This window comes from Drosophila busckii, chromosome 2R (genome assembly GCF_011750605.1).
Source record: "Drosophila busckii strain San Diego stock center, stock number 13000-0081.31 chromosome 2R, ASM1175060v1, whole genome shotgun sequence".
Lineage (NCBI taxonomy): Eukaryota > Metazoa > Arthropoda > Insecta > Diptera > Drosophilidae > Drosophila > Drosophila busckii.
The window spans coordinates 23563337-23575996 of record NC_046605.1 but is presented as its reverse complement, the minus strand read 5'-3'; positions in this window follow the sequence as shown (position 1 = coordinate 23575996).

Below are 12660 nucleotides of genomic sequence, written 5' to 3'. Positions count from 1 at the left end.
AGATACTCTTGCGGAATGGTGCAAACGATGGAATTTAAAAGTCAAAACTACAAACCCATGTTTCACTCTCAGAAGACTAATCATGACTACCCCTGAAATACAATTAGAAGGAGTCACTCTAGACCAGCCGTCGCAAGCGAAATACCTTGGAATTACTTTGGACAAGCGCCTCACCTTTCGTCCACATCTGAAGGCTACGGTAAAAAGATGCAAGCACAGGATCCAACAACTTCGCTGGCTGGTTAATCGAAAGAGCACTTTACCGCTCATGTGCAAAAGGGCGGTATATGCACATTGTATCTTGCCAATATGGCTCTATGGAATTCAGATTTGGGGAATCGCCGCTAAGTCGAATTTTAAGCGAGTCCAGGTATTACAGAACCGAGTGCTGCAACAGATAACAGACTGCCCCTGGTATGTGTGTGGCTCTACCCTACACAGGGACTTGAAAATACTCACAATTGAAGAACAAATCGGTCGCCACACCAGCCGATACAGAGACAAATTGCAGCGACACGACGCCTGCTACCTGCCCTTCCACTTAGACTGCTTAAACGGCAAGGTTTGGCCAAGACCTTGGGACGACATTAAAAAGACTTCCCAAACTATCAGATTTGTGTTGTTAAGTTACATTTTTAGTACGGATTCTACACTTACTGAAAAAAAAAAAAAAAAAAATTTTCTTACACCAATGGCGCAAGTCTTTTTCTGATCGATGTCAGTCAACACAACCATCAAGGAAGATATGGTCATCCTTGTTAAGGAATACAAGAGCCGCAGCTGACAAGCGCTTAAAATTGCTGGAACAGCAAGCTGATAAGATTAGACAAGACTGAGCAAAGCCAGAATTAAAGGCATAACTGACACGCATCTAGCAGAATCATTAGCAACCCAATTAACAGTGTTGGCGGCATTTGACGCATGTAGATAGAAATAGTGGATATACTCTCTGAGCCTCGTCTTTGCACATTATTATTATTATTATTATTATTATTATTGATTGAAGTATGTATGTTTGGCCTGCGACTTATTAGATATATTGTGCCTCCCTCTGTTAGATAAGCTACAGGTACACCTATTACACCTTGATACTTAACTTCGTTGCAAGCTGTACGGTCTTATCCCCAATTTTGATTGGCTTTAACAAATCTAGTTACTATCTGTTAGTGAATGCAACAACCGTAGTATTTGTAATCCCAGTTGACACTTTCACATAAGGTGTACGCATACCAGTCGTAGCCATGACAGTCAAACCTATTCTCTGTAAGTGTTTCAAGAAGCTCATCAGCTACAAGGCTCCACAATAATGGGGACAGAACGCCTCCGGATAGCCCCCACCCCTTTTTCTAGAGTTTTCAAAAGAGTTTTCCACCATGGGCTATCTTTCCCATAGTTCATCGCCTTCTATGGATAACTTACATGGTAGGCGTCTATTTGATTTCACTCTAGAGCAGGGGCGTCCAAGCCCTATGCTCAGTGTGCTCATTTGTTTTTGTAATTGCTCTTCAGTAAAGGAAGAGCAAATGCGTGTATATATACGCGCTCTTTCCATAAGCCAATGCAAATTACACCAACAATTTTTCGAATTTTTTTTTGTCTCGCCTGTGCGAGCAAAGCGACAACACTTTCATGTGTTTGTTGTTGCCTTGTCTCGACTGCGCGAGCGGTTGCAACAACACTTTCATGTGTTTGTTGTTGTGTCGAAAATTTTTTGCGAACTTTGTTGTTGCTTTGACGAAATGCGTGCACTTAAAAAAAATTAAAACAGCTTGCACTGGACATACGAAATTATCATTGTCTGCGCATACTTTGGACAAGTAAGTGATAACTCATTTATTTTCAGTGTATGAAATAGTGTTAGTGTTTTCGAATTAGTGTATTGGTGATTTGCTCTTCCCTATGCAAGCGTTTGGACGCCCCTGCTCTAGAGCTTATTCTCAGTGTGCTCAAATTTAGGTCAATAATGGACTGAAAAGCGAGCAATTCTGTCGTTCTCTGGTTTTTTATTGTTCTAATAAAGCTACGCTCTCCTTAATGTCGTCTTAAATGATTCTATGATATGACACTGGCGACTCCAAGGAAACTCTCGAGCTCTGCACCAACCCGGAGAATACCTTGTTGCTCTGTTTCTAGTAACGTAGGTTCAGACCCAACGTTAAATACTTTTAAGGCTTTTCTATAACAGTTATACCGTCTTCAGTATAGGGCATCACTATGCTGTTAGGATAAAAAAAAAAAACAAGTGGACAGGTTAAAGTTGGGCAGCAGCCAACTATTTAATACACTTTGACTAGGGTATCGCAACAAACACACGTATGCACTCACAAACACATACACACAAACAACCAACGCGTCACAGCTCGTTCGCTGTAGCGTCAGTTTGTATGGCACGTGCACCCCACTATCTATATTAAAAATTGAAATGTGAATAATTCCTAAGTTATTTATCTGAAGTTTGAATTTTCAACAATCGGTCGAAACATTACTAGCAATTTTGTGATTTATTTCAGATTTTTAAATATTTTTTGATTGCTTAATATTGTGGGTGTAATTAATTTTTTTTTTTTGATTTGCGGGGGAGAAAATAAAAAACAAATAAAATAAAAGGGTTTGGGTTTGGGTATAGGAGAACCCACCTGGTTACTGTAGCTCTTATAGTTGCTGAGAAACAGTTGCTCCAAGATTCAGACGGACATGGATATATCGACTCAGTTTCGTCTTGCTGATCAAGAATATATATTCTTTGTGGGGTCTGCCACGCCTCCTTCTCCCTGTTACATACATTTGAGCAACTTCATAATACCCTTTTCCATTTTTTACAAAAATGTCAAAGTGTATAAAAAACAAAAAAAAAATGTATGTAGTGTATGTGATGTTATAGTACACTTTTGAAGTACTGCTTCTTCACTTAATAATATAATATATGTAAAGAAAAAAAAAACACAAAAAAAAAGAGTTATAACGTCGTCGCATGCAGGCGTGTTTTTATAGAACTCCGGAAAAATATAGATTATACAAGTCTAGAGTGCAGTGAGAGTCGTAATAATTAGTATATAACGCGAAAAGACGCTTAGTGCGACGAAATCGCACTAAATATTTGATTAACCTAATTATTTACTAATTGTTAAAAAATAATTTCATATACAAAAAAAAAAAAATAAATAAATAAATTAAGTTGCACTTATGAAGATGAGTCAAAGCGACATTTCGTAACCAGGGACAGGGTGAGCAAGACGAGCGCCTGCTCGCTTTGAAACGAAACAACGCATACTTCTCTTTTTTAGCAGACCGATAATACAGCTGATGCAGTATTTCTGGAGCGGTCAATTACCCCAAACCAGAAGTACGAAGTGTAGTATGTTCAAATACAATTATACAAATGCATAAATTAAATATCAAATACATTGTAGCACTTTGTCATAATGTTTACATAAGCACACTTATTTATTGTGTAGAGTAATACGACCACACAGGAATGAAACGGGCAGTATCAGTGCTAAGTCGGCATTTCTGGAATACGCGATCGCTCTATATATACATACTTACACTAATACCGACTGTTTTGCTGCCCTCCGGCAGAGTCTCTAACAGCGCAGTTCTTAGTTTTATCAACTCTTTGTTTTTGGCCTAATAATCAAACAATAAAAGACAAGCAAAGCCACAAGTTGGCTAAGCTCAAGACCCCATCAATTTATCTTTCGCACGTTACTTACAGAACACTTGCACTTAACAAGCGAGCTTGTTCTTGCTCAGCAAGCAAGCATACGCAAGCATACAATGACCTAAAAAAAATACTCTCACCTACGTTGACTAGCACAACAGTCTCTCTAACTACCGCAACAACAACTACAACAAGAACCGCAATGGTATCGGCAGCCCGCGCGATCCCATAGTTAGCAGCACAGGTTCCCTATGTATCATCGACGGCAACAAAAGCCATCTTGGAATCAACGATCAAAACAAAAGCAACAAAAACCATCCTATCACAAACTTTCTATTGCATCGTGGAATTACTGTAAAAAAAACAAAAACGCAACGGTCCTGTACAATGTCATACTGCACACTCCGCCCGGCGTGTGGAGAGCTTCATGATTCCGAACACTACCCAGCATTCATAAACCATTCTAGCACTATAAGGTGCAGCAACTGTGCTGGTAATCACGCCGCTAATGACAAAGGGTGCCCAATATATAAGGAGTTGAAAAATAAAATATACCAGCGGGTGGCGACGCTGCGCTCTGAAAGTGGTCGGGTGTACACCATCTAAATCACAGATCGTCACTTGTCTCCGAATCCTCAACAAGGTAAAATTTGTGTCAAGCGCTTTAAATCAGGATTGCTTTAAATACATCGCACCAAAACACCACACTTAGAGATAAACATGACAAACAATTATTAACCTATGGAGCAGCAACAAAACAACCCTGAGGCAATGTTCTCTAACCTAATGCAAAGCCATGTCATGTCAATGCGGCGTAATCAAAACCTTTTTGATACAAATGTTTGTGTCACATCAGTCCAAATAATCAATGACCTCCCTCTGTATATACACGTAGAATGCTAATGGCGTTTCACAGCATAAAATTGAGTTATCTCAACTCCTGCTCGACGAACATATCGACGTTATGCAGCTGTCAGAAACACATCTGACAAACATATATAACTTCAATTTAAGAGGCAACTTACCATCCTGATGCTAAAGCAAGTGCACCCAGCTGAGTATATTAAAAATTTTAATGTAAATAATTCCTTAGTTGTTTACCCGATCATTCTGAAATTTGAGGTTTCGGTCAAAAGCATGACAAGGCTTTGTGTGATTTATTTAGAATTTTTTTTTCATTTGCGGAGGAGGGCGAGGAAATAGAAATGAAATGAGTGGTAACAAACTGACTCTATCTACAGTGTATTACCCCCCAAGTTTCAATATAATATGCAGTTCCTCGGCTTACTAGGAGACCATTTCATGGCAGCTGGAGACTACAAGGCCAAGCACACATACTGGGCTTCACGCCTCATGACTCCAAGAGAAAAGCATCTTTATAATGTAATTATAAATGGCAGTAACAAGCTCGAGCACGTTTCCCCCGGTAGGCCAAAATACTGGCGAACAGACCCAAACAAACTGCTCGATTAGCAATTGCCAAAAATATGCCCAGAAACTTGATTAGGAGCAAAAGTTTATCGGATCTCTTATCTGTCCACTTACCCGATCTAATTCATTTACTCAGCCATCCAGAAAAAGAATATCAACCAATTAGATTGACCTAACCTAAGCTAAATTCTGTACTCAACGTTGAAGCTGACATCGAGAACATTGACAACACCCTGGAGTCCGCCAGGGGTGCAGACTCGGATGAATATCTAAAAAATCTTTAACAAAATCCCTTCACATCAATTTGGGTTTCGTCAAAAACACGGTGCTATGGAGAAGGTGAATCGCATAACATCTGAAATAAGAAGTGCATTCGAAAATCGAGAATATTATACTTCAATGTTTTTAAATGCATCCCAAATATTCAATAGAGTTTGGGTAGAAGATTCAACGCATATTTACACGACCGGAAATTTGCAGTGGGTGTAATAGAATTATCTGCTATGTCGACTACAATATTGGAGCTGGAGTTCCGCAAAACAGCGCGAATGGATTAATGCTGTATGTTCTTTACACAGCAGATATTCCAAAAAGAAAACAGCTATTCTCAGCCGGTCCTAATGCCCTATGCATGCATCAACGTAATTGGCGCTTCATACGGTCGAAGTGGGGAAATGGCTTTCTGACTGGCAAATAAAAGTAAACGAACAAAAATGCAAGCATGTTACGTTTACCCCAAACAGGCCAAATTTCCCACTGCTCGCACTAAGCAATTCCGCGCTCCCACAAGCAAAGGAAGTGACGTATGTCGACAGAAGACACACATGCCATACGTAATTCGAAGCCAAGAGAAGACAATTACAACTATAGGCAAATATACTCCAGCAAGCTTTCCTCGCACCCTTATGCAATCCTAAAGCAGACAAAAAAAAATGTTAGATTAAGTTTAGTTATAAGACTTGTAAACTTATTATTTTTTTTCAATTTAAGAGAATTTTTAGGAAATAAAAAAAGGCAAATAAAAATAGTTTTTAATGGTTTTTTCCATTTTTAAAATAAAAATTAAAATTGCACATCCCAAAGCGATGCAAATGCTGAGTGCATCGGATGCTGGCTGTGCGATAAATATTATACTTGTCAAGTGTGTAGGTTTCACAATTAAGGTTAAAGATTCGATTGTCAATAATATCGGCTTAAAATAATCATGTGAATCTTGCCGGGAAGCCGAGGCCGTAATGTCTAGATTTATGCGACAGACTAAACTTAATTTCGATGCTCTGCGAAAGAGCTTTAATACACTGCAGTTTAAAGCTTTTAAAGTCTTAGACGAATCTATGTTGGTGATGACTGTAACACCTAAAAAAAATAACAATCTAACATTGTCCAGTAACATCTGTTACTCCAGCTTACCTTAGCATAGTCATAAATGATGATGAGGCTGGTCCGTCATCCAAAATTGTTAGAAAGATTCTTAGGTCGCCGCCCACTGAAAGTTTCCATACTCCCCGACCAACTCCTAAGCTCTTTTTAGCCTTAGCCTTCTAGGCTTCATTCGGATACTTTCGTTGAAGATGTAACTTCTTACATTCAAGAAAAGATTCCTAAGCCCTTATAACTGTAGAAAATTTAATGAATGAACACTTATCTAATATACAATTAATATCCTCTATGCTCTCTGATAGGAATTATTTATGTGTACTGGGAGATTTTAATTTTTTAGATGTATATTGGTAATAATTTAGTTGTTCCTACTAGCTCTCATGAGTATTACTAATACTTGATCTTTTACTTAATGAAATCAATAACGTTCGTAATTGCAACAACCGTCTTCTTGATTTAATATTTGTATCAGATCCTTCAGCTTTCACTGTTAGCAGAATTGATCCGATTGTGCTCCCCGAAGATGCCTTTCATCCAACTTTGGAACTGCTTATAGAACTGCCGGCTCTAAAGCAAACTGTATACAGTACAGTAGCATTTAAGCCCCTTTGTCTTAGCCGACTTTAATAAATTAAATAACCTTATTATAAATCATGACTGGACTCACTTGTTTTCCAGTAATAACTTACAAATTGCTTTGTTTATTTTTTAAGACGCCTTTACAAATGCGTTCGTCGAAGGTAGCCTAGTAGGTCTAAAAAGCCTCTATGGTTTACCCGTGAGTTAGCTGGTTTAAAGAATATAAAATCGCGATACTTTAAAAATATAAGCGTACAGTGAACAGTGTTGATTTTTCACGCTATTCTACTGCCAAGTCTAATTTCAACTTATTCAACGATTATTTCTGTCGCTGTCGGCTTCAGTTTGCTTCTGATCCTAAACAGTTCTAAACAGTTGTAAATTTTAAACGTAAATCTTCTTTAATACCTAATTCAGTGATATGAAAATACGACGTCAAATAAATGCAGACTTTTTTCAAACAACTTATTCTGTTAATAGCGACTCCTTATAACGTACAAAAATCTATTTTTATTCCAGAGCCTGTGATTACCGAAGAATCGATATTGCGTTAACTAAATTTATTGAAACCTGTGTTCACTCCAGGACCAGATGGCATACCAGGTTGCGTACTTAGATATTGCGCTGGTTCCATATACTTAATTTTATATAGACTTTTTGCATTGTCCGTTAAATATTGCTTATTGCCTTCAATCTGGAAGGAATCATTCATTATTCCATTACATAAGATGGTCCTAAAAGTCACGTAAGCAACTATAGAGGTATTTCAAAATTTTCTGCGACACCTCAACGCTTTGAAAAAATTATTACATCTCAACTTATGCATTTCTGTAGTTCAATTATATCACCTTATCAGCACGGTTTTGTTAAACAAAAGTCTACCACCACCAATTTACTTGAGTTTTCTTCAAGGGTGGTTAAAGCTTTTCAAAACAAAATTCAGACTGATGTTATTTATACTGATTTTAGTAAAGCATTCGATTCCGTTAATCATCGCCTTTTAATAAATAAATTAAATATTATCGGATTTCCAAAGAATTTTTTGAAGTGGGTATCTAATTACCGAACTAACAGAATTCAAAAGGTAGTTTTCAAGTCAGCGGTTTCCATGCCAGTGTCTGTGACGTCTGGGGTTCTTCAGGGTAGTCACCTTGGACTGTTGCTTTTTAACCTATTTATCAATGATCTGCCCTCAGTCATTGTGAATTCAAACGTTCTAATGTATGCTGATGATGTGAAGCCATGCCTATCGTTTAGAGAGATGTCAAGTAGTACTTTATTGCAGACAGATCTTGACCGCTTTAAATACAACTTATTAAAACTTAACTCTTTTAAATGTAAAGTAATGTCCTTCCATAGACACTCGCCTCACATAGTCAACTACCACATTGACCACTTAGCTTTCAATAGATTAGCAGAAGTAAATGAGTTAGGTATTCTCCTTTATAGAAAGCTAAAGTTTGACAAGCATGTTTCTCTAACTGTCCGTAAGGCAATTCAAGTTCTCGGCTTTAGAATTTGATGACCCTTAGACAACTAAATTACTTTATGCATCTCTTGTTCGTTCGATTCTGGAATATGCTCTTGTGTTTGGTCTCCACAATACTCGAACCACCAGAATAGTATTGAATCTGTCAAAAAAAAAATGTTTATTATATGCTTTGCGAGGCTTTAACTAGGTTAAAAGTTAACTAGGTTCCAGGAGTTGATCTACCATCTTATACTATTCGTCTATATTTAATTAATCTACCATCGTTAGCTAACCGCCATATTATTATTAAATTAGTTAAAGGGGAAATTGACACACAAAATTTTGTTCCTTTATCACTTAACGTTTGCACAAATGATTATTCACTGCATGAACTCCTTCGAGTACTCTGTACTGATTACAACAAACTTTACTCTGTTGTCAACTTAAAGGCCTCTGATTGTATTACTCAAAGATCTATATTAACTTTTTTAACTATTAGTAATTAACACTAATTTAAAGACTTATTTTACCTTTTTTAACTATTAATAATTCCCACTAACCCAGACCTGATTGGGTTTTCCCCAATCCTTGCAACGAATGTTGGATCTGTTTAACACTCCAAATCAATAAGTTTATCAAATTAAAAAACAAAAGCATCATTTTAAAATTTGAATTGCATTATAAATATTTTTTATCGTCGACTGTTCATAGTTGACATAAAATAAATAAATAAATAAGTAAATGTCGAAAATTGCGTTTTCTCGGATTTCCCTGAAGTCTCAGTACGGTAAACACACTCTTAATATATTTTTAGTGAAAATTTTAGACGCTCATCACGCTGTGAAATATTTTGTTTTTCCGGAATTTCGACGGAAAATCAAGCCTTGGAAGCACTTAAGATATTTTTAATAGAATCTTGATGAAAATTTCAGGTTTCAAGTTTTTATGGGTTCGGCTATACAGCGTCTCTAAAATACAATTCTATTCCGTCTTATATCTTTTTTAGATCAAAAATAATATTTGTTAAAATCCGTTTAATGTGTTAACGAAATTCTTACCTATTCTATTGGTATCGTTTCTTTACATTATCTAAAAATACCTGTAAATATATGTGTTAACGAAATTCTTACATATATTTACAGGTATTTTTAGATAATGTAAAGAAACGATACCAATCTCATACACACACGAATAATTTTGTATTATCTGCCTATTCGCTTGCTTATGCAATTATCAATAGTTTTTACAATTTGCGATAACTTGCAGAGAATTTGAAATTATTAAATTTTTTGATAACGTTTGAACATTTCGATAACTTGTACTTTTCGATTACATTAAAATTATTATATTTAAACATTTAAGAATTTTTTGCTACCGCTTGTAGAAGTTAATTTTATTGAGAGCAAAATTGAGCACAAACACCAAGGTTTCGGTGTCTAGAAGGAATCTTAGCGACTCCACGTTGGCACAATCCAACGCATTGGCGCCTTTTTATCACTTGATGCGATCAAGCACGGCCATGAACGGGCTCTCTGTCCGCTTCAGCACTTCATGTGGCCTTGCTGATTGCCGACTCCACAATAAGCCAGATAGTCATTATCGAAAAAAATTATCCGAAAGGAAAATTTTCACCTTATAGATAATTTTTTTCGATAATGGCTATTTGAAGTTCGGGCTGGGCAGGATTCCTCTCGAGCACAACCGTCTGCTCTTAGACGCCTTAACAGAGTCATCTTACCTCTGTCTTTTATTGCCGGAGGCTATGCTGTTTCATGAACATTGTCTTGTCGGTGTCGCTTTGTCCGTGGCCGCCGGTGGTAGCAGTCATGCCTTCGACGCTTGGGTATGGTCCCCCAGCCCAGGCAGCCTCTAGGCATAAGTACCCAGGTGGCTTCGATCCCCAACCTAAGCTAGACATTGCATAGCCATGGGCTGGCAATTCACCCGGCAGTGCACATTAAACAATTTTTTAAAATAATGTTATGTAATGCGCAATTATTGCAGTACATCCTGAACTACTACGCTACATTGTTCAGCTCTCTACTTCACTGAAAGACTGAAACTTTTTAAAAAGATAAAGAGTAAATTAAAGAATCGTTATGCCAAACGACGCGTTTCCCCAGAATCCACTTTCTCTTGGGAAAGCTAGTGAGTTACGCGGCAGTTGATTGCCGTCCTTTGAGAATCGGATCTTAAAGCTAGTCGAATTTGTGTGCAATGACTTACCTTACGAAACGCTCGACCTAATGCTGCTAATTTCAGATGATAGAGATCACTTTTGTAATTATTATATCAAGGCTCTCTCGGGATCTAGGTCCATATCGTTGTACCAGGACTCCGCATTCAACGGCTCGCCACTTCATCGAAGAGCATGCGTAAGCAATGCCAGGTGCGACTACTAGAACACGAGTGCCCGACCCACATCTTCCACGTTTTAGTGTCAATTATATGGATGGGTCGCATTTTGAGGCGATGTTCTCAACCATGGTGACCAAGAACGAAAGGATAACCACAACTTAAAATCATCATCTTTGCGGCTCCTGACAATTCGATCGAGATAATTGGGGATAGTTATGAAATTGATAAAAAAAATTTTTCATTTTCAGGCACACTTGAAGTCGCTTTTTGTGCTGCAAAGTGTGAAAAGAGATACGGCAAGGCACCACTCCTTGTTACACATGCAAGTGAAAAACGAGTTGGTTACCTCTACGCCAACAGCTATGGCCGAAAGGTCGAATCAGCAATCATCTGCATTGATTTCCTCCCAGCTTCTAGTTCTGACTATGTGTTGCTAGCTACACATATTATATACACAGTCAGGTTCCAGGTCGCGCCATTCTGATTCCGCATCCCAGCTTAGCTTTGTAACCTCAAGGCTTGCCAACCAATTGCATCTAAAATATAAACGCTCGCATACACAAATATCTGGCTGTCTCAATCCTCTTACCTGATAGAACCGTCAAAATTGCCGTACAGTCGCAAGATGTAGGATATTATGCAATGTTTTCTTTCGTTGTCACTCACAACACCGAAGACATACAGCCACTTTAAATTTGACCCCATGCACTGGAGTATCCCTTCAAGCCTCAAGATAGCTGACCAACATATAAGCCTCAACGTATAAGCCTTCTAATCGGCGCAGAACTCTTTTTTGACCTTTTGTGTGGTGAGCAAGTTCAGCTCGCTCCAGATCTACCAAGGTTTCGGAAAACCAAGTTTGGTTGGATGGTTTCCGGCAGCACACCAACTCCATGCATCATTACCGCATTTGTACAGAACACCTGCACACTGGACAGTCAGATTGAACTTACGACTGTTGTTAAAAAATGTTTGGAAATTGAATAAAATAAATTTGCCAATCTTCGAGAATAATATCATCGCGCCTTGTGCAGCTTCTTAGTATTGGAAAGGAAACTCGAAAAAGTCAGCCCAGAATGCAGCGTTCATCAATGTAGGCTTAGGCCACATGTCGCTAACCTCCAAAGTAAAAGGAGCGACTAATCAGACAGCCCAACCACGTTGAGGGTTATCTTTGATGATTTGGCTAAATCAACTTCTGGTGTCTTTTAATGATAACAGTCAACCAAAAATCATATATAGCCTTTTGCATTTTAGATTTTTTAAAATTGCTTTGATCGGAGACATGTAAAATGCATCCTGATAATTACTTGCAATACATAGTGTAGCGCAATGACCCAGCAGATTATATACAAATTTAAAAATTAGATACACTGACGTATGGCCTCCTATCTTATTTGGGATCGCACCATGCATTCACTGTGCAATGATGAAGAGAAATTCTCTCACCTTGTCAAAAAAATTATATTAGACTATAGCGAAATTTAGTTTGTTGTTGGTGGCACTAAGTCTGTTAGTGTCCCGGTGCTAGGCTACCGGTTAGCCGAGTGGAGTCAATCCTGTGGCAGGTTGGCGGTAGGCGGTTGAGGTGGGCATCTGGAATATTAGCAAGGCTTAGGTACGGGGGTTTGTAAAATAAATGTCGCAAAGCAGTGTTTTAATTGTCTTTATTTTGAAGATTGCTTTTTTGCTAGCAGATTTTGTAATTCAGTACAAGAGCGTGTTTTGTCGACTCTCCGGATGTTCAGCCAAGACGAAGAAAGCCAAGGTCGAAGAGAAC